General features: G+C 43.4%; 1 protein-coding gene, 1 long non-coding RNA gene and 1 other non-coding gene across 6 annotated transcripts in view; 1 reads left to right on the top strand and 2 right to left on the bottom strand.

Annotated features, from left to right (window-relative positions):
• Nucleotides 1-21,626, bottom strand: part of PACSIN2 (protein kinase C and casein kinase substrate in neurons 2) — a 129,638-nt gene that overhangs the window by 74,998 nt on the left and 33,014 nt on the right. The window contains exons 1-2 of one of the 4 annotated variants that reach the window (XM_067010344.1): nt 5,429-5,480; nt 4,046-4,246 (exon numbers count right to left, since the gene is read on the bottom strand). The exons of 2 other annotated variants lie outside the window; for them this stretch is intronic. The gene's annotated coding sequence lies outside the window, so the exon portion shown is untranslated. Of the gene's footprint in view, nt 1-4,045; nt 4,247-5,428; nt 5,551-21,626 lie in introns of those variants that run through there. One more of the 4 variants, XM_059080920.2, reaches the window with a different exon arrangement.
• Nucleotides 10,213-17,671, top strand: LOC136792230 (uncharacterized). The gene is made up of 4 exons (XR_010835700.1): nt 10,213-10,322; nt 10,473-10,566; nt 11,820-11,991; nt 17,590-17,671. It is a non-coding gene; the product is annotated as an uncharacterized lncRNA (long non-coding RNA).
• On the bottom strand, nt 15,083-15,185 carry LOC131767570 (U6 spliceosomal RNA). The gene has a single exon (XR_009338773.1). It is a non-coding gene; the product is annotated as a U6 spliceosomal RNA (small nuclear RNA).

A 21,626-nucleotide genomic window follows, 5' to 3' on the forward strand; every position in this document is an offset into this window, starting at 1 on the left:
TCATGCCTGACACAAACTGAGCGCACAAGAAACTCCACCAAGCGGGTAAGCTGAATGAATGCGTGCCCACACAAGTGAACGAAGCAAGTGATCCAGCCAGCCAGCATTTAGGTGGACTGTCCCTCCAGGCAGTGACCTAATGGATGGTCAGAAATAAGCACAGAGCTCGCTCAGGTGCCTGCATAGCTGTTAATGAAAGCAGTCAGGTGATGGAACAAGCACAGTTTACATAAGTCTCACACCATGACTTTTCATCATTATGACAACCTCTACCCATCCCAAATTCAAACTCTTCAACCTCAGAAGTCTACGGATGTGCCTAAGATAAATTAATGCCTTAGAAGCCAACATTAAATATGCAACAATTTCTCCTCAAAAAATGGTCCTGACACTTCTCCACATGGCCTCATGGTCTTGTTGTGTAACATTCTTCCTGCACAATAAGGGTCAGATCTCACGAATAAGTGAACCTGAGCTGAACACCCTCAGAGGTGGTAAGTTAACAAAATGTTTCTGTTTTCCAAGTCAACAGATACTTGGTCATAAGTCCACTGTGCCCTGTGCTATTTTTTCTTTATGTGTCAGCTCATACCAGAAAAGAACATAAAGAGATCACTTCATTGTCTCCATATTGCCCTGTGCTTCATTTATTTTGCTAAACGAGCACTACCAATACATGTTAGGAACTTGAGAATCAAAGAAAATTCCAAATTGGTTAAGTTCAACATTTTAGCCCTGTTAGTTCCATCAATAACATCTTGTCAAGCAGCAGTCTCCAGCAAAATCATTCTCCCTGATCTACCTCAAGGACTCCACTGCAGAACAAATTCCAATGAGAAACAAGACAGAGTATGAAATTCGTAGCACAGGCTTCCCATTAACATAAAGAAATTTTAAATCCCATACTATTGTGATGGCCATCGTCACACATTTCAAATTCAGAACACTTTGTGTTAGATTCTTTTAAAGTTATCAAGAAAACAGAACGCTGTGCTTTGTGAGTCCACATAGAGATTCATGTCTTATGATTCACGTATGACAGTATAATTAGAAAAAAAATTTAGGCCAGATTCCCAGGGCTGTTGGAGACGTTATAGACACCTAGTCTGCCACTTGAAATCAAGGCAGAACCGTGAGATGCAAATGCATTTAGACCAGCCCAGTGAAACACAACTATAGGGCCTACAATCTCTGTGGGAAGGAGACCATTGCAACCCTTTCATTCGTTCACTCACTCATTCAAATTAATGGCCCATGTTTTCCATTGTTACTATTCACCTCCACCCTGACCCCCAGCACACACACAGTCCTCTTTACCTGCCTCTGGAGCCTGGGATCTACTTGGGCTACTAGGAGAAGTTTCTTCAAAGCCTTAGTGGAGGTTCTAAGGCCACCGCTAGAAGCTGGCCTGGAGAGATGCCTCAAGCAGAGATGGAAGTGAAGAAGGCCCAGACAACCCCAACCTCACACACTCTCAGAGACTTCTGGGCCAAGAGCAGCCTCACGGGCTGCCTTTAAAGTCCTCCTCAGCCTGCAGCAAAGCCAGCACCACATCCCCCTTCACATGTTTAAATTTCACAGGCACAATCAGAATTTACACTAATGTGGACAGAAGCTACGGGCAAGCAGGAATGTCAAATATTACTTATTACTGACTAGGACTATTATATATTAATTACGTTTATATATACATATATATAATTATATATTTATTAAGGCCAACCCAATATGTATTAAGAAAAGGAAGCCAGTTAAAATATTCTATAGTTAATATGTACTGAAAATATAGCAGGACATATAAAATGCTAATTGGGGAAAAAGGTAACTAAATTATGGGAGAAGTGAACTAAGTCAGTCCCTGAAGCAGGCTCCTCACCCTTTCTTTTACCCCCGATGTAGTCATGTGGCTCACCAACTGAAAGCAGCTGCTTCAAGGACAATGACAAAAAGTGGTACCAGAATGCCAGGAGGGAAGACACAGTCCCAACCTAGTGCATAAAAGCATTGCTCATCTCCAGGCAAAGAAGGCAACAATGCACGTCCACAGTCAGCGTGAAAAAAAAAAAAACAAAAAAACCCCACATTGCTTATGTATCCTACTTCATTCCTGGGTTTTATAAATTAAAATAGGTATAAAGTTATTGACCACAATTTCAAGTACAACTAAAGTATTTATTAAAATGCCTATTTTCCTGTAGTATATTTGTTTCAGAATTCTCCACAACATATACTCTAAGTACTTCAGAAAATACAAATAAGTGCTATTCTATGAACCTCTCCAAGGCATTTTAAGGTGACTTTGGACAGAGTGGGAGCCACATCAAGGTCTAAGAACAGTCACTCACTGTTCTCAGCTTGCCTCTATTTGCATCTAATTCCCATACTTGAATTTCAGAGGATTCAAATTCAATTTTTAGGAGAGTCTATTTTTAAATGTTTCTGGAAGGTTGTAGATAAATTTAATTTTTTAAAATTAAATCACTACCCCTTTTTATTTATATTATAATGTATTATTTTAAAGTCTATCCTATTCCAAAACCCTGTCAGTCCAGACTGAGAGTTAGCAAGATAGAATCGTCAGTATTCCTTCCTAGGGACCAAAATGCTCCCACAGAGTTCAGGGTTTTCCTTTCACAATCTGAAGAATCCTCTTTTCAAAGAAGAATCAAGTACTTTTGTCTATTTTTTTATTAGTTATGATTTTATTAACTATGGATATCTCATCTAGCAGATAATCATATAATGAGGTTTTCTTATAACAGTAACAATTGAGTAAGACCTAGTTTAGGGGAGAAACAAGAAAACCTTTATAAAATAGAGAACTCTTTGTTTTTAAGAAAAATCTCTCACAAAGGGAGAAATGTCAATGCTCACTGTGCTTGACAGGTAATTTGTGCTTGAGGTAATTCATTGCACACCTATGCCGAATGGTGCTCACTTTGGGAAATTCTTGAATAAAAGCCGAGTAATTGAAAATGAAACAAATGAAAATGGACTCATAAGAAGAAAAAAGCCAGTCTTGGCCAAGTCCTATTAATCTTGAGATAATATGTGGAGAAAGCAGATAAAGGAAAAGCCAATGGCCCAGAAGTCAGGAGAACTGGGTTCCAGACTCACTCAGCCACCAACAAGCCATGTGACCTTGGACAAGTCAGCAAGGCATTTCACTTCTCAGTCTTAATTCCTTTGTTTAAAAAAAAAAATGAAGGGGGACTTCCCTGGCAGTCCAGTGGTTAAAACTCCACGCTTAAACAAATGGTTCTGAAGAAACTGGGGCAGAACAGGAATAAAGATGCAGACGTAGAGAATGGACTTGAGGACAAGCGAAGGGGGAAGGGTAAGCTGGGACGAAGTGAGAGAGTGGCATGGACATAGATACACTACCAAATGTAAAACAGATAGCTAGTGGGAAGCAGCCACATAGCACAGGGAGATCAGCTTGGCGCTCTGTGACCACCTAGACGGGTGGGGTAGGGAGAGTGGGAGGGAGACGCTATGTATATGTATAGCTGATTCACTTTGTTATACAGCAGAAACTAACACAACATGGTAAAGAATTATACTCCAATAAAGATGTATTTAAAAAAAAAAAAAAAAAAAAGGACCTCACGCTTCCACTGCAGGGGGCGTAGGTTTGAACCCTGGTCAGGGAACTAAGATTCTCACATGCTGCATGGCGTGGCCAAATAAATAAATAAAAATTAAAAAAAAATTTTTTTTTAATGAATGGGCCTGACTATAACGACTCCAAGAGCCGTTACAACTCTGAAGATCATGTTCCCACCTTTTTAATTATGCCACCTCCTAAATAACAGAATTATATAGCTGAGCAAAACAGAATACTAACAATGTATAAAAGTGGGGGGGGGCTTATTTTTACTACTGGCATAAATCTCAGACCTGTAAGACATGCTTCAGTTTGAAGCTAGGATACCTGTTCGTTACTTTCATAAATGCAGCATTAAAGTTCACCTAGAATTAGGTAAGATATCTTATATATGAAGAAAGAAGGAAACTGAGATATTCCAAATCAGCAGTCCCCAACCTTTTTGGCACCAGGGAGCAGTTTCGTGGAAGACACTTTTCCCACAGGCAGGAGAGAGGAGGGAAGGTTCAGGCAGCAATTCGAGTGGCGGGGAGCGGCAGATGAAGCTTCGCTCTTGCTGCTCGCCTCTTGCTGTGCAGCCCGGTTCCTAACAGGCCACAGATTGGTACCGGTCCACGCCCCGGGGTTGGGGCCCCTGTTCTAAATTATAAGAGCAAGGGTGAAACCTGATTAACGTCTGAAAATAGGAAACCTGATTAGTCTAGAAAATAGGAAATACACAACCTTAAAAGTGTTAGAAATACATACATCACACGAGGTAATGACCTAACAAGAAAATATGCTTGTGTGTGTGGCACAGACTGTACCAGCATGGCGCTTTCTGGAGAACAGAAAGAGGACACTGCCTTTCTAACGTTCACAGCAATAGGTAACCCAATAAATCGTGATGAATCACTCACATATCGGGATTTTTAAACAAAATCTTCTAATTAGAATTACAGTACTGCATAAACAAAGGAAAGGGAGAGGGAGCCAACATTTTTCAATTCCAGAGTACGACTTCAGGATAGGAAACAAATATGTATGTAAAGCTGCTCAGCTATTGAAACAATAAAAGTTTTACATTTTGCTATCCAATAAAAATGAAAATAAAGTGTCCAGTGATAGCAGTCAGATGGGGATGAGAGCACAGGGTCCAGATGAGAAGAAAAATAAGAACTGACTGAGGAGGAAGACGGAGGGGGGCCTTGGAGCAAGCTGCATGCTAATTCTGGGATTCTGGAAGAGATGGTCATGAAACAGCAATTACAGTCAACTGGAAAAGCTAATTTGTTCATTTTCTATCACAAGTCCCAGTTGTGAGTTTGTAGATTAGCTGTGGCTGTTAAGAAAGGAAGTTGCAGCATGTAATAAACTTAATGCCTGACAGTAGGGGGAAGAGAAACCAACCCTCTATTAACTGTTAACTCAAGTAATTCATTTAGCTACAATACAGCCAGAGGTATGCAAACTAGTCTAAAACATGCCTAAGTTTTTAATTAATTCCCTCTATTTTGAAATGATGCATGCACATATGTTCTAAAACCAGAGTAGAAATTATAAAGCATAATCCTTCGTTTGTTTAGGTCAAGATGTATTCACCAAGAAAATCAAACATGTACTCTTAACTCTCAAAGCATTTTGGATAAAACACTCCACACTGTTCAGCTGATATTGAACTGGGTGAACATTTCCATCAAGAAGCTCTAAAACTAGGTGTGCTTAAAAGGTAAGGGTTCTGTTAAATCAATCACTCTGGAGGGAAAAAAAAAAAATCAATGAAAATTTTACTTTCAGAAGGTCTCCCTTAAAGGAAATGCATGTTCTAAACAGCACACTCACGTTTTCCTGTCAAAGGCGGCTTCAACTGCCTAACTTTGCAGATCAGCTTCCGTACCTGCCTCCTTCCGTCCCTGCTGGTATGTCTGACCTCGGCTCCCAGCTGAATTCTCCCAGCACATTTCATCATTTCCTGTTGGCTGCCGACTCCTTGCAGCCAAGATAAGGCCATTCCCCTACACTGCTGCATTCACCCTACAGGCACCAGGTTCTCAGACCGCTGCTGCAAGCCTGCTGGGACCATCACAGAAGAGCTTTCTTTTCAATAAGTAGCCAAACAAATCTCAGTATTCCATGGAAAATCAGAGACAAAAGGACTGAGAACGAAAGTCATATCACCCCCCAAAATCAACTTATATATAAACTAACTTACACTGTATGTGATGGTCTTAGAGTCTCTTCTTGTATTTGGGATCCTCCCATTTAGGAGGAAAAAAAGACATGCTCTGTATCTAAGGAGCCAGGAGTTAATGTGACAAGGGTTTACTTGCATGGGATAATCTTCCATTGCCCCTATGTGTAAAACTCAGCTTCTCTCTGTGACTCCATACACAAGGCAAAGCAGCTTGACAGTGGGAGATGCAGGGGAAGCCTGACGCAGGCTCATGCTGGACACAGGCAGGGGACCCTGGTCTCAGCTGTGTGACTGCCTCCTAGGAACTAGGGCACTCAAATATGCAAGTGTGATTCCCTAGAAGTAAAAATCAACACAAAAACACCTTACTTCCTAGAGTTTTACAAAGAACTGAAAGTGAAGGAAAAAAAGAATAATATAACTTTAGGTGAGGAGGAAGAGATCCTATCTCCTCATTTTACTTACTTATTTTTTAAGTGTTGAGGGGTTTCCTTTTTAAAAAGTATTTATTTATTTGTGCCAGGTCTTAGTTGTAGCAGGTGGGCTCCTTTTAGTTGCGGCTCGTGGGCTCCTTAGTTGTGGCTCACGGGCTCCTTAGTTGTGGCATGCGAACTCCTAGCTGCAGCATGCATGTGGGATCCAGTTCCCCGGCCAGGGATCGAACCTGGGACCCCTGCATTGGGAGCACGGAGTCCTAACCACTGAGCAACCAGGGAAATCCCCCTAACTCCTCATTTTCAAATGTATGTGCCCACAAGAACATACTGTATAATTCCCATTAGATAAAGAGGAGGCAAAACTCTGTGCCAAGTGAGGCCAGGACAGGGCAGAGCAGAGAGGGACAGAGCAGGAAGGGGTCACCAAGAATGCTTTTGAGCAGTGTTCTGTTTTTTGAACTGTTATGGGTATGGTGTATTTGTGAAAATTCATTGGTATACACACGTATAATATGCTCACTTATATACATATATATTTATACCTGAATAAAAAGTGTTTTATGGGGGGCTTCCCTGGTGGCGCAGTGGTTGAGAGTCCGCCTGCCGAGGCAGGGGACACAGATTCGTGCCCCGGTCCAGGAAGATTCCACATGCCGCGGAGCAGCTGGGCCCGTGAGCCATGGCCGCTGAGCCTGCGCTCCGCAACAGGAGAGGCCACAACAGTGAGAGGCCCGCGTACCACACACACAAAAAAAACCACAAAAGTGTTTTAAGGGGCTTTCCTAGTGGCCCAGTGGTTAAGACTCCACACTTCCATTGCAGGGGACAGAGGTTCCATCCCTAGTCAGAGAAGATCCCACATGCCGCAGAGCAACTAAGCCCGTGCGCCACAACTACTGAGCCTGCACGCTAAAGCCCGCGAGCCACCACTACTGAGCCCGCGTGCCACAACTACTGAGCCCGCGCGCCTAGAGCTCGTGCTCCGCAACAAGAGAAGCCACCGCAATGAGAAGCCCGCGCACCGCAACGAAGAGGAGCCCCTGCTCACCGCAACTAGAGAAAGCCTGCACGCAGCAACAAAGACCCAATGCAACCAAAAATAAATAAATAAAATTGATTCTTAAAAAAACAACTCGGTTTAGAAATTCCTTAATGGAAAAACACCAATAAAGCAAAGACCATATCAACAAAAGCCTCAACTATTTGACATGTGATAATCATTCACACTACTCAGAAAATTATGATACCACTTTCCCCTCACCCTCCTCACGAAGTCAACCCAACGCAGACTTCACCGTTCTCTGCCGCCAACCCTTACAGAGGTGCACACGCCACAGTAGTATCCTCTGGTCTGCAGGGAGGCTGGCCACTTCATCCCAGGGTTTGCTGTGGGACAGACAGGATCAGGAACTGAAGGTCTAATGGCCCTAAAGGTCATTTTGTCCAGTGGTGGACACTAAGGCTGGAAAAGGTTGAGCAACAAGTCAAAAGGCTTGTTGAGTACCAAGACAGGCTTTCTAAAACCAATGGCATGGCAGTTACCTTTCAGAGTAGATGCTTTAACTAAGTTTAAGCAGCGTAAAAATATGGTCACCAAAGCCTTTGTCTGGGGGTATTTTCTTCCACTAAGAAGGAATACACACCTGAGTTGTTCTAGCAAAGCAAGCTGATTGTCTACCTTTCCTTGCTATCACCTAGCATGACAGAAAACTCTTCTTTGCCCCAGTGCCCCACTTAGCGCTCTTGGTTATGGGAGGGACAATCACAGCAAGGTTTAAGAGCCTCATGCTCTTTATTTATTTTTTTAAATCCAACAAACAAAGGCTGCTCAATAAACATTTATACAGTGCTTACTTTATTTATGGTCAATCATGAAAATAACCCTATGAGGGTAAGTACTGTTACCTCCTCCATTTTCCAGGTGAGATAACTGAGGCACAGAGAAGTTATATTACTTGCCCTGTGTCCTGGAGCTGGTTCATGGTGAGGGCCAGGAATGAACCCCAGGCAGATAGCCTCCAAAGCCCAGCTGTTAACTACACCACACTGCCTCTCCATCCTGGCTTCCCTGAAGAATCAGAACTGGGTCTTGGATACAGCTGCTGCTCAATAAAAATTATATATGAACTGAATTAGAAGGCAGATAGCAGTAGGACTATGAAGTAACCAGACCAGCTTTCCAGCGTGGCCAGGGCACCTTCTCCCTCCTCATAACTTCAGCCACATCTCACCAGTGGATGCCTGGCAGGAGGCAAGCTCTCCTGGCCCTCTGGCAGCTCTCCCATCCTGGGGTGGGGGTGCAGCCCCTGGAGGTGGTGCTGGGACAGAAACACTGCTCCAGGGAAACCCACTTGCTGACTTCTAGCACGTGGTGCCTAAACTGGTATTTCCAGTTCCAAACTGGTTTGTCACCAGACTTGAAACCATTGGGCATTCATTCAACGAACATTAGTGCCAGGCACAGTGCTTAGGGCCTCGGAGCCCCATGACTGAAGAGCCAAGGTCCCTTCCCTGCATTGCTCACAGTTTATGGGCATGGCAGAAGTGTAAATAAATTAAAATGGCACGAGCTGATAAATGCTAGAACCAACGTGCCCTGAGGGTTGAGGGAACAGTGTGAAGGGAGCAGTGACCCAGGGTGGGAAGGCTTCACAAAGCAGGGGACACAAGTGGGTTCTCCAAGAGCTTGCCACCAACATACTCAAACCATGTGGATTAAGATGGAAAAAAAATTCAGAAGCAGAGAGTCCAGCAAATTAGCTAAAGACTGCCAGGTCATCCATCACCTTAGCCATTGTTACCATTGCACATCAGCAGGGGGATTCGAGTGAACAGCCATTAACCTAACAGAACTCACAGACATCAGGACAGCGTCTGACCACACTACCTCTTCTACCTGATACCTTTGTTATATGATTGTCACGTGGTGAAAATGGCTGCCTCTACTGAGCTCTTTTAAAAGATCCCATAAGATAGGTACTACTAGTCCCCTTTTACAGAAGGGAAACCAGCACAGAGAAGTTAGTGACCTGCCCAAGGTCACCCAGCTAATAATGGCAGAATGGAGATTCAAACTCAGGTTCACCTGATACTTCAAACCCCATCCTCTTTCTACCACACTCTTATGCCCCCCATGGAACTAGAGCTGTGAAGCAAACTAGGATATTTAGCAACAGGTCATGTCATATGGGGAAAGAGTAAAATTTTTATGATGTCAATTTTCCCCCATTCCTCTATTGGTCTGTCCTTGCTCTAATACCACTCTTTAAAAAAAAAATAGTTTTATTGAGGTATAATTCACATACCATACAATTCAGCCATTTAAAGTATACAATTCAATGGTTTTTAGTATATTCACAGATATGGCAACCATCACCCCAATTTTGGGACATTTTCATCATCTCAAAAAGAAACCCTGTACTCTTTAGCTATCGCCCCTCTCCCTACCCCACCATGCCTTCCCCCAGCCCTAAGCAACCACTGCCTCTTACCAGGTGATTCTTTCTGTGTTTCTTTGTTTGTTTTTTGGCCACACCACAAGGATCTTAGTTCTCCAACCAGGGACCGAACCTGTGCCCCCTGCAGTGGAAGTGCAGAGTCCCAACCCCTGGACCGCCAGGGAAGTCTCACAAGGTGATTCTTAAAAGAGGTTATGGGCACACAGTAATTGGGTTGTTAATAAAACAGTGCAAATTGCAGTTCTGTGCTTTATTCCTCCCAACTGGGCTAAAGCTAACAGCTGAGCCAGGACAGAGCAGGACAAGAGCCAGACGACTCAGACGCAGAGGCTGGGGTGGGAGGCGGGGGTGCCTGGAGGCCCCATGTTACATGTGCTCCACGGTTCACATGTCTTGGAACTTAGCAAGCCCTAAATGCAGAGCCAAGCGGCCTACCTCCAGCAGGGATGGCACAAGTCATGCAAAAGCCCTAGAAGAGCCTCTCTAGTCACAAGACCTAAACCATTCAGAATGCCCATCCCCCCATCTCCAGAAAGACAAACAGCAAGATCATATCGGCTGCCACAAGCTAAGGGTCACCAAAATAGTGTTGTTCTGAGAAGCCAAACCACTTAAGGACTAACAAGACTCAAGGTTCTGAGGAAAAGGTAACACCCCCAAAATCTCGGTTTGTTTATTTGCTCTTCCTCTCAGCCTTCCTCAAGTGCTAAGGAAAGTTGGGGGAAGGGGGTATTACAAACAGACTATGTGTATACTCCTGCAGAGCCCTGATTTCTCTGCCACACTTCTCCATACAGGACATCAAAAAACATCGACACGCAGTGGAAAACTACTTGGCGCTTAAAAGGAATGAGCCACTGACAGAACATGAGGGAAACACAGAACATCATGGTGAGCAAAAGAAACCAGATGCGAAAGATACACACCGTGTGTCTCATATTTACATGAAATTCTAAACCAGGCAAAACTCACCTAGGGTGACAGATCAATGTATGCCTGGGGCTGGGGACAGGGTGGCTGACTGCATGGGGGCACAAGGAACTTTCTGAAATGATGGAAACGTTCTATGTCTTGATTCGGACAGTGGCTACACAGGCGTATCTATCTGTCAAAGCCTCTAAATGAGGGCATTCAGTTGTATGTTAATTAATATCTCAGTAAAGAGAAAAGGGAGGGGGAGGAGGGGGAAAAGACAGGACAGGAGAGAGGAAGAAAGAAAAAGAGCAGGAAAGGAGCCTTCTGCAGAACTTGAAAAACAGAACTTTCTCCTGCTCCCAGCATCCGCATCAGCGGTACAACAGCAACAGACTTTCACCAGGAATTGAACTTCAAGGCCCTCTGGTTCAAAGGCCAAATAAAATAAGTTCTGTGTAATGTTAGCACTAAGTATATTTTATTAGGTCTCAATTCTTAGAATAATTGATCTTCTAACACACACAAATGATTCTGATAAGCCCGAATGGTCCACTTTATAACCAGGTTAGCTCAGTTCTCTCCATAATCACTGCAGTAAAATTTGATAATGCCAGTCAGCAACTTAGAAATGGCAGCTCTCAGTGACAGGTTTCAATGGTTGACAGTCAGTAAATAAGTAAAATCTAATAACGATAATTACAGGTATTAGCTTTTCCTTTTTTTTTAATTGATAAGTAAATCTTAAATTCTAGAAACCTACCATGTTCATAAATAGGTTATATAAAAACATGTTGATCTTTTTGTGATTTTTGTTTTTTGGTTGGGAAGAGGGTAGTGGCTATGTTTGAAACCTACTGGTTAGCCTTGCATATTTTTCATGAACCAAGACATAAACAGAGCCATCTTACCTTTACTCTTCTCACATAATGTACATAAAAAGGAATAAACAAAGCCAAATTTCTATCACTCTCTATGAAAGAAGGTGCCAGGACAAGCTAAGTACCAGTTCTATCTTTGACAAAGTTTAAAAAAAAAAAAAAAAAAGGTTAAGACCTTTTATATAAGTTTCTTTGCTTCTCTGACACTTGCTCAAAGCTTAAAAAAAAAAAGAGAGAAAGAAAATATGAAGCCAGACTAATTAAAGCAGAAAGCCCAATTGAGAAAAAGTTCAAAGCACCAATGTGATAGAAAAAAAGCACGTTAATTTCTTTCCTTATGCATTTTATAAGATGCCAGCATGAGAAGCAACACCTGGACTTCTAACACAACATCGCAGTGGTTAGGATGTCATACAGCTCCTGCCGCTGCCCCACAGTCCCGGGAACAGCTCAAGCCTTCTTTGGGCAACACAGCCAAAGAAGAAGGTCTGAATTCAAAAAAGAGTGGTGAGCAGAGTTTGTGGTGAGTTTGGGGGTATTTTCAGGAATAGAGTTAGAGATATGCTGTGTTAATGTTTTATTAGAGGCTTATTGGTGTGATTTCCCCCCTCATTTATTTATATGTACGCTCTCTCTGCTAGACTCTGGAAGTCACAAGCTAAATAATTCACCACACTTTTCCTTAAGCAGCTTAGAGTTTAGTAGGGTAGACAGACAAGCCCCCAGAGGACCACACAGTGTGACAAGTGCTACGTAATAGACCTAAGGAGGAGTGAAGGGGGTTGGGGGGTGGGAGGCGGGGAAGAGATGTGGGAAGACTCCCCAGGAGAGGGGACTCTGAGCTGAGTCAGGTAAGAAGGGGTTGTGTCACTCTGCACCTCTGGCTATGGCTTCCTCTTCCCCAGGGGAGAGGGCGGGGCACCATATGAAAGCTCCAACTTCACTGACCAGTGCCTTTCATTAAGGGCATGTGAACTAAAATATTGCCTGCCATATCAGAAAACAAAGGATGTTACAGCCATCAAGCCACCACATTACAGCGGCCCAAAGGCGAACCCTGAAGGAACTCAGGATAGAAACAAGATGCCCACCATCTAGAAGTCAACTGCCTCAGCCAACTCCGATGGTGCACCCCGAGGAGACTCAGGATGAGAAAGCACAGGATGCTGGCCCCAGATAGCTGAGGTGCACATCAAAGGAATGATTTCAGCGAGCCCAGACTCTTGCATCTTCCCATATGTAGAAAAGTGCTAAATTCCTTAACTTGAGATATCTGGTTTTCTTTTACTAACAGTTACCCTTTGATGTTCAGACTACCTGGTCTTTTGTTGCAAAAGCTCCTATATATCCTGGCTCCCCACCATGCCTCTTTAGAACAGTTTCTCCTCATTATCTGAGAAGCTGTGTCCCAGGCTTGAAGTTCTCAGAATGTCCACCAAATAAAACATAACTCTCAACTTTTAGGTTGTGCATTCTTTTTCGGTCAACAGGCAGAATCACCCAACATAAGGCTGCCAACTTTATTTTGTCCACTAAGGATGTTAAGAAAAGAGAAAACCTAACACTTAGCATTATTCCATTTCAAAGGCATTTTAATAATTTTAAAAAGGTATTTTAACACTAAAAAGTGGGTCATACAACTTCAGAATAAACGAAAAGCCTCAAACTAAGTGTCTTTAGCTTAAACAATGATTATACTGTTGATATTTTGGCGGCACAGCAGTAAAATTACCATCATAAACTTGTGTTTAGAAACCCTGCAAATAGAGGATAAAATTAGGGACTATTTTATGACATTTTATATACATTTGCCAGGATCTTTACGTACAATGATTCTACACTTCATGATAGCCCTACAAGGTTGGAGTACTGTCCCTATTTTTCAGATGAGGAAACTACGGCCAATGGGGCAGTGGTTTCTCTGTGGTCACGCAGCAGTGGCTGTGCATGGGCAGAACTGCTACACTTGGTTCCCTGACAGCGGAGCCTGTCCTGGGCCCCACGAACACTGAGTAGGAGCGTTCTAGGTGACCTCTGAGGTCCTTATCAGATACTAAACATCTATTTTATTGCTGTTGCTTTGGGGATAGCAAAGGAAGAATTTAGTTCTGCCACCTTTTACTTATTTATTTATTTTTGATAGTCCCAAACAACCAACTCAAGTCCTTTGTGAAACCAGGAGAGGTATAAATATGTAAATAAATGAACTTGATCCCAAGCACTCCAGAATGCTACCATTACCTTCTCCTTTCTCCTTCCCCATTTTGGACCTGTGCTAGGAATAAGATGGGAAAGATGGAAAAGATCAAGAACCCCATGTGCCAAGGAATTGGAAGCATTTGAACTCTTACTCAAGATTTTCAATCCTGTACTTCAATTTGGCATGTAATAAGAATACATTAAGTGTTTAATAAATGAATGAATCTAAAGCTCGCTGTTGAGTGTTATAGAAAGTCAACTTAAAAGACATGGTCTCTAACCTCTAAAAGCTTCCATTCTCAGTCTAAAATATGATTATAAATATAATACAAACTTAGAAGTGTATCTTGTTTTACAAATTTTACGTTTTTCTTCTACTTTCACCATTTAAAATGGAAGTCTACTATACTAAACAGTCTTTTAACACAGTGTTCCCAATCGTACTCTGGCACGGGTCACGATTCTGCCGTGTGAGGACACAGGCCAGGTAACCATTGGAGACAGGTCTCCTACAGGGCCCTCCACAGACTTCTGCATGAGAAAAGCAGTACTGAGTGGGGCCAGACGACATGAGAGGGGCAGAGGTGAGCAGGTGCAGGATCTTGGCAAGTCTGTAAGCTTCCTGTGCCTCGGCATGTAACACGAAGACAGCCTCGATAACCACCTCAGGGCTTGGGAAGACTGAGTGAGATAAGGTACGAGTAGTGTGTTTTTCAATGGTAGCCATGGAGATCACCTCCTGATGACAGAACTGGATGCTCCAGAGGATGCTGATCACAACTAAAGTCAGGGAAGGGTCAAAGGGGCCTCTCCAAGAGTAGGTCTGAAACATAGGAGGCACATACTCAGGCGGCAGCAGCACAAGGTTAACCCCCAGGAAATTCAGAGAGTAGGCAATCAGTAAATGTCAGAAAATCAATGAATCAATGCCATAACAACCCAAATGGAAACAAACTCACAATGACCACAAGGAATGAAGTATGCATATGGACAGGCTGGTTCAGAAGGTCTCATGAAGGAAGATAAAGTGAGGGAACCCTGCCAAGAGGCTGACTGGGCTGAGCACTTGGCAGGAGTCACAGGGAGAAAGCAAGCCACTAAGCCTGGCAGTGGTCACTTGGCATTTGTGACAGGTGACCCATCTTAAGATGAGGGACATGTATCTCCCATGTGTGAAACTAAGCTAAAGACGGACAGGTTACAAAACAGTTTAACTATTATGACTCCATTTGTTTTGCTTTGTTTTGTTTCTAAAGTTGCTATCCTTTAATCATACCAAAAAGTTAGCCCTAATTTGATAAAACATCAAACAGAAAAATTGATTAATCTCACTGATATCTTATAGGCAGAGATGCTATCGAAAATGTCCAGCATTTGATAGGCAAGGGGGATGAAGAGCATAATAACAGATTTGAAAAAGTATGGAACACTTCACGAATTTGCGTGTCATCCATGCACAGGGGCCATGCTAATCTTCTCTGTATCATTCTAATTTTAGTATATGTGCTGCCAAAGCGAGACAAAACAAACCCCCGTTTGTTTTTAAAAATCACATTTGTGTGTGTGACTTTAACAATCTGGAGAAGTGTACATCTAGGTATTGACAGTGATTTTCTCTTTTCAAAATCTATATTTGTACTTTACAAAGTACATGTACTGATTTTATAATGAAGAAATAAATAAAACTTTAGGAGTTTTTAAACCAGACAGACGATACCAAGGCTGGGTTCAAAAGGGCTGTCCAGATCCCTACTACTGAGAGGGGGTTCAGGACCACAACTCGCAGAAGTCCTCTGTAAACTGACAGATACAGGGAGGTCACGGGCAAACCCCTGCCTGCAGGGCATGTCACCTCCTGCAGCTGGCTTCACCAATTGTGCAATATTTCTTGGAGGAAAGAGGAGGGACGGGATTCCTGAGCACTCCACAAAATTTATTCCATAAAGTCTGAGATTTTACAAACCATTTCTGTAAAGAAACACAAGTTCCAGGAAGAGTTAAGACTCTCCAGCTGCGCTGAAAAGCAGCAGGTGCTGGCCCCAGCCTCAAGCCAGAAATCTCATCCACAGTGTGGAAGTTTTTTAAAACCTCCACATCAGGGCTTCCCTGGTGGTGCAGTGGTTGAGAGCCCGCCTGCCGATGCGGGGGACACGGGTTCGTGCCCCAGTCCACAAGGATCCCACATGCCGCGGAGCGGCTGGGTCCGTGAGCCATAGCCGCTGAGCCTGAGCGTCCGGAGCCTGTGCTCCGCAACGGGAGAGGCCACAACAGTGAGTGGCCTGCATACTGCCAAAAAAAAAAAAAAAAAAAAAAACCTCCACATCACATGAATTAATTCCATGCAGAGGCAGGTCTAAGGGAGACAATCTGGTATATAATCAAGACTTTGCTGGATGAAGAGAACCAAGTGAAAGGCCCCATTCCCAGCGCCTTCCACACACAGGCAAGGATGAGACTTATGCTCTCAACAGCCAGACGGCCCCTTCCCTAAGCAGGGAGAGTGCCTCTGACAGCTCACATAACTGGTGACCACCAAATGCATTCAATTAACATACACACACAAAGCTGTCATAAAGGCCTGAAACAGGTAAGAAGAGACAAACCTACACACTGGGAGTAGGGCTGGGGGTAACTGTATAAACAGTCACAAGTTAGTACTAACTTCCAGAGCCAAGATCTTCTTAAAGTGTGACACCACCAAGTGTGCTTATTATACATCATGACAATGTTCACTGCTACAACCCGTAACTTGGTGACTGTGTGTTTGCAGGTTAACTGAGGGAGCACAAAGACAGCGAGTTTATCCAGATCCTGGGTCACTTTGTGCTTGTTCCCTCAGTATACCCTTCACAATCTACTCACAGTCCCCCACCTCTTAGAAAGTGTCTTGGGGTTCAGGAGGAGGGGCTAGGATCTTTAAATGGAATCAGTATTTCTCTACTACATTCACTGAAAGACCAGACTCACAATTTGTAAGGTCAAATTGATGCACATATAAGAAATAGGCCGCATTCAAATTCATTATATTCAAATGTTCTTTGCAGTAAATTAGTGTGACAATAAATAGTCAAGATTTTCTTTCTATTCCATAAATATATTCCAACTAATTTGTAACCTCATTTTAATTGGAATTATTGTCTGATGGCACACTAATGATTTTTCTTCTTCAAAGACGTTAAGAAATATTATTACATAGTTATTAGCAGTACCACTTAACATTGGTTTAGATGCAAGTTTTTCTTCCTATCCAGGTCTTGAGGAGGAAACAAATACATTTAAGATGAGTGACAGCCTGAACAACTCTGGCAACAATCAACATCATAACACCTACACTATCAAAAACAACCTGGGACTCATTATAGCTGTAGATTGGAAATGTTTTTCTCTCTCTTTTTAAAAAATTTATTTATTTTTATTTATTTATTTATTTTGGCTGCGTGGGGTCTGTTGCTGCGCATGGGCTTTCCCTAGTTGCAGCGAGCCAGGGCTACTCTTCACTGTGGTGTGCAGGCTTCTCATTGCGGTGGCTTCTCCTGTTGCGGAACACGGGCTCTAGGCGCCCAGGCTTCAGTAATTGTGGCACATGGGCTCAGTAGTTGTGGCTCGTGGGCTCTAGAGCGCAGGTTCAGTAGTTGTGGTGCACGGGTTTAGTTGCTACATGGCATGTGGGATCTTCCTGGACCAGGGCTCGAACCCGTGTCCCCTGAGTTGGCAGGCAGATTCTTAACCACTGCGCCACCAGGGCAGCCCTTTCTCTTTATTTTTTATCAAAAATGTTAAACATATAAAAAAGACTAGAACAATGACCCCTAGTTTCAACAATTATCAACACATGGCCAATCTTGTTCCACCTATGATTATGAAAATTGTTAAATGCTCACAGAAGCATGCAACTCAAATATATCTTTACTTGACCCTGCAGGTCCACAGAACACATCCTCATGCTGGGAAGAGGCACAAAGCAAGAAGAGCAGGGGCGTTGGCCTGAAAGGACTAGCAACCCAGTGGGGAATCAGAGCCACATAAAACATGTATAAAATCAAGGAATAAAAATACTAAGCCTGCAAGGTGAACCTCTGCAATGATAAGCCATGCTGACGTCACTGTACTCCCTGATACGATACAATGAGGACAGCACTTCACCTCTGCATATTCTTCACCCAAACTCATCAGGCCAGTCTAACAATGTGAAAAACACCAGGCAAACCCAAATTGAAGGCCACTCCACAAAATATCTGACTAGCACTCTTCAAAACTGTCAAGGTCATGAAAAATAAGGAAAGACAGAAAGTGTCACAGATGGAGGAGACTAAGGAGCCAGGAGGACTAAATGCAATGTGATATCCCAGACTGGATCCTGGAACAGACAGAACCTCAGTAGGAAAACTAGTGAAATCCAAGTAAAGCCTGTAGTTTATTTAATGACACTGTCCAATGTTAATTTCTTAATTCTGACAAATGTGTCATGTTTAGGTTAAGTTAACATTAGGGAAAACTGGGTAAAAGGTACATGAAGAAGCTCTGTTTTGTCTCTGTAACTTTACTGTATATCTAAAATTTTTCCAAAATAAAGTTTATTACAAAAATAATAATATAAAAAATTTAACTCGCTAATGAGTATTCATTATATCCTTCACAAGAAGGAGTCAGTGACAATGTAGTTTTCATTTCAAAATTCAGCCTGGGTAGATGAAACCTAAATAAACAAAGCGATCTGTTAAAAAGTCTCAAATAAAGTAAGCACCTTGAAGTGAAGGCAGGGCCCCCAGCCACACCAGGTGATTGGTGGCAGCACGCCACTGGGGAACCTGTGACCGTGAGGATGAACTGGGCTGAAAGGCAGAAGTGACTTCCTAACTTCGAGGCTGCCCCTGCCTGGTCTCCCGCTCCACCCAGAGCAGTGCTGGTCAGGCGCCAACCCCGTCTCCTTGTACCACCCTAAGCTGCCGCCAGCCTCCCCCAAGTCCTCTCCACGCGAGCCCACCCTCAAAGAGCACCAGCACCTCCCCTCATTCCCTCGGCAATCTCTGAGGGGCTGCAGGTCACCACTAGGCTGAAAGCGATAAAAGGAGGCGGTATTACAAGCCTCTACATAATAATTCATTTTTTAAAAATAGTAGTTTATCTAGAGAAAAGATGAACTGTGATCAGAACTGTACACCAGGAAACCTGAAGTGCAGCACTGAACAAGGGAGGGGCTGGAAGCAGCAGCAGCAGCATTCTACCTTCAGTCTTCCTGACCTGGAGACCATGCTTGGAACAACCGAGCCTACGAGTGCTCACTCGTGCTTTTAAATAGCTTCATACGTGCTTCTTTGTAACAGCACCATCCTACATTTGAAACAGGACTCAGTTCTAGAAATGAAAGTGCAGATCTGGATCTTCAAACTATGGACAGCACGTGGGGATTCCCTTCATTCTGAAGCAGAGTTAAGACGACTTCTGTGGCTGGGAGCAACGGAAAAGTAAACCCCACAGCGGAGCAGCCGCATGTCTGCCTCCGCGCAGAGCAAGTGCGTCTTGCGCTTGAACGTCAGCCCAAATAAGAACTTATGTGAAATACTCCTGCCCAAAATGCCCTGCAACAAAATTACCAAAAGACAAAGAGAGGAAACCAGCACTGATGTTTTAAAAATAATCTTAAAATAAGATGACAATCTAAAAAAGTTGCACTTGTTCTCCATAACAATTTGAAAATGAACACAATCTGCCATGTTTCTCATCGATGAGGCAATCCCTCCTGAGCAACTTCGTTATTTCTGCTTATCCAGTAACTGAAGAGCGTCTTACAAAATGCAAGTCAGAACTTCCCCAGTGCCCTGAAGTACGCAACTAGGAATCCGGCCAAGAGTGTCACTGCTCAACAGCCCTCCACTGAGGCTTCACCCTTTAACGTCACATTAAGAACAAGGCTACATATGCTTTCCCCCCATTCATTTTTTAAAATGTTTTCTTAAACTAGAAACTTTCCAAATACACCTTGGACTTTACACATTTGTCAGTGTTTCAGAGTTCATGGGTAAGCTCTCAGGCCACATGCCTGTGGCTCCAGCAGGTTTGACAAGCCCCGCACCAGTGCCAGGCGTGGACCTTTCCCCAGATAGCCAGTGGGGTGGGTGCTCCCCTCTCTGAGCTGCTGCAGAAGCAGGCTGTTGTACTCCATCCAATCTTAGGCCTGTGCCTGTCCCCCCCTCCTCCCTTCCCCATCCTGTCTCACTGCCCTCGTTTCCTTGGCACCTAGGACAGGGCTTAGTACCTAGGGGCACAGCATATACCAAAAGAAGAAAGGAAAAAAAAAATCCATGAGAGAAATGGCAGCTTCACCCTTGGGCATGTACAGCTCAAGTGTGAATGCCAAGCCTCAGGAATAGAAGCGCACCTCAACTCGAAGCCTAGAACAAATCCCAGCTCACAACCTACCGGCTGTGGCCTCACAAAGTGATTTCACTGTGAGTCTCAGTGTCCTCGACTGTAAAAAGATCAGCCCCTCCCACCCCTTTTCTTTCTCTCTCCATCCCAGACCAACACAAGGCAGCCATGTGGAGCAAGAGTGTCTGCTCTACGGATGCAGCTGACCTTTGCGGAGGCTGTGCCAAAGTCTGGAACACAGACAGGGAAAGTCAGCACGTCCCCCAGCTAGCGCAGCATCTGCTGCACGCACCATATCCTCTGGACCTGTTACAAAGGTGGTGTTTTGGTCACATTCTGACTCTCTTGTATCACTCTCTCATAGGTCCTAACCTGAGTGAGTTTAACTTATGAACTCTCTCAAACCCAATGCCAATGCTCAATTATTAGCATTTATTAAGCTCCCACCATACACTCACCACAAAAGTTAAGTGCTTTCAAGCGATACAGAGATCCTTTAAGTCAAATACCCCATTCTTGTGATTTACTCATCAGGAAGATAAAACTAAAATAATTCTATTAAAAAGCAGAATAGAGGAAGGAGGGGTTGCCTCTTATATTGACCAGATACAGACCCACAGGCTGCAGGGAGAGAGGCATGGAGAGTTATCATTTAGTGGGGACAGAGATTCAGTTTGGGATGATGAAAAAGCTCTGGAGATGGCTAGCTGGAAATGGTGGCTGCACGACTGTGGGAATGCATGATACTTAATGCCACAAAACTGTACAGTTAAAAATGGTCAACTTTATGTTATGTATATTTTACCACACACACACAATTTTAATTTAGAAACAAAGACACAGACCCACACATATTTCAAAATTTCCTCAGTGACAGAGGTAGAGTCCCAAGGTTCAGGAGGGCCACTCAGTAGTGATGCTGTCTCAATCAGACATGCACTCAGAAGAAAAGAAAACTAGATTTTTACCTCACACCAAACTAAAAATCAGTTACAAATTACTCCAGAAAGACTAAGGGTTAATATGAAAAGCAAAAACTTAAAATTGTTAAAAGAAAATACCGAATATTTTTTTGATCTTGCAGCAGAAAAGGATTTCCTTTAAAAAGTCCTTAAAAATACCTATCATAAAAGAAAGGATTAATATAGACAACTACATTGAAATTTAAAATGTTTAACAAAAGACAACATAGTGAAAGTGAAAAGACATGCACAAACTATGAGACAATTCCTGTACCTCATATAACCAATAAATCAACTGGTATACAGAATGTATAAAGAAGCCATACAGGGGCTTCCCTGGTGGTGCAGTGGTTAAGAATCCGCTTGCCAATGCAGGGGACATGGGTTCGAGCCTTGCTCTGGGAAGATCCTACATGCCGCGGAGCAACTAAGCCCGTGCGCCACAACTACTGAGCCTGCGCTCTAGAGCCCGCAAGCCACAACTGAAGCCCGCGTGCCACAACTACTGAAGCCCGTGCGCCTAGAGCCCATGCTCTGCAACAAGAGAAGCCACCCAATGAGAAGCCCACAGACCGCAACGAAGAGTAGCTCCCACTCGCCGCAACTAGAGAAAAGCCCACGCGCAGCA

Source organism: Kogia breviceps, chromosome 12, assembly GCF_026419965.1.
Source record: "Kogia breviceps isolate mKogBre1 chromosome 12, mKogBre1 haplotype 1, whole genome shotgun sequence".
NCBI lineage: Eukaryota > Metazoa > Chordata > Mammalia > Artiodactyla > Physeteridae > Kogia > Kogia breviceps.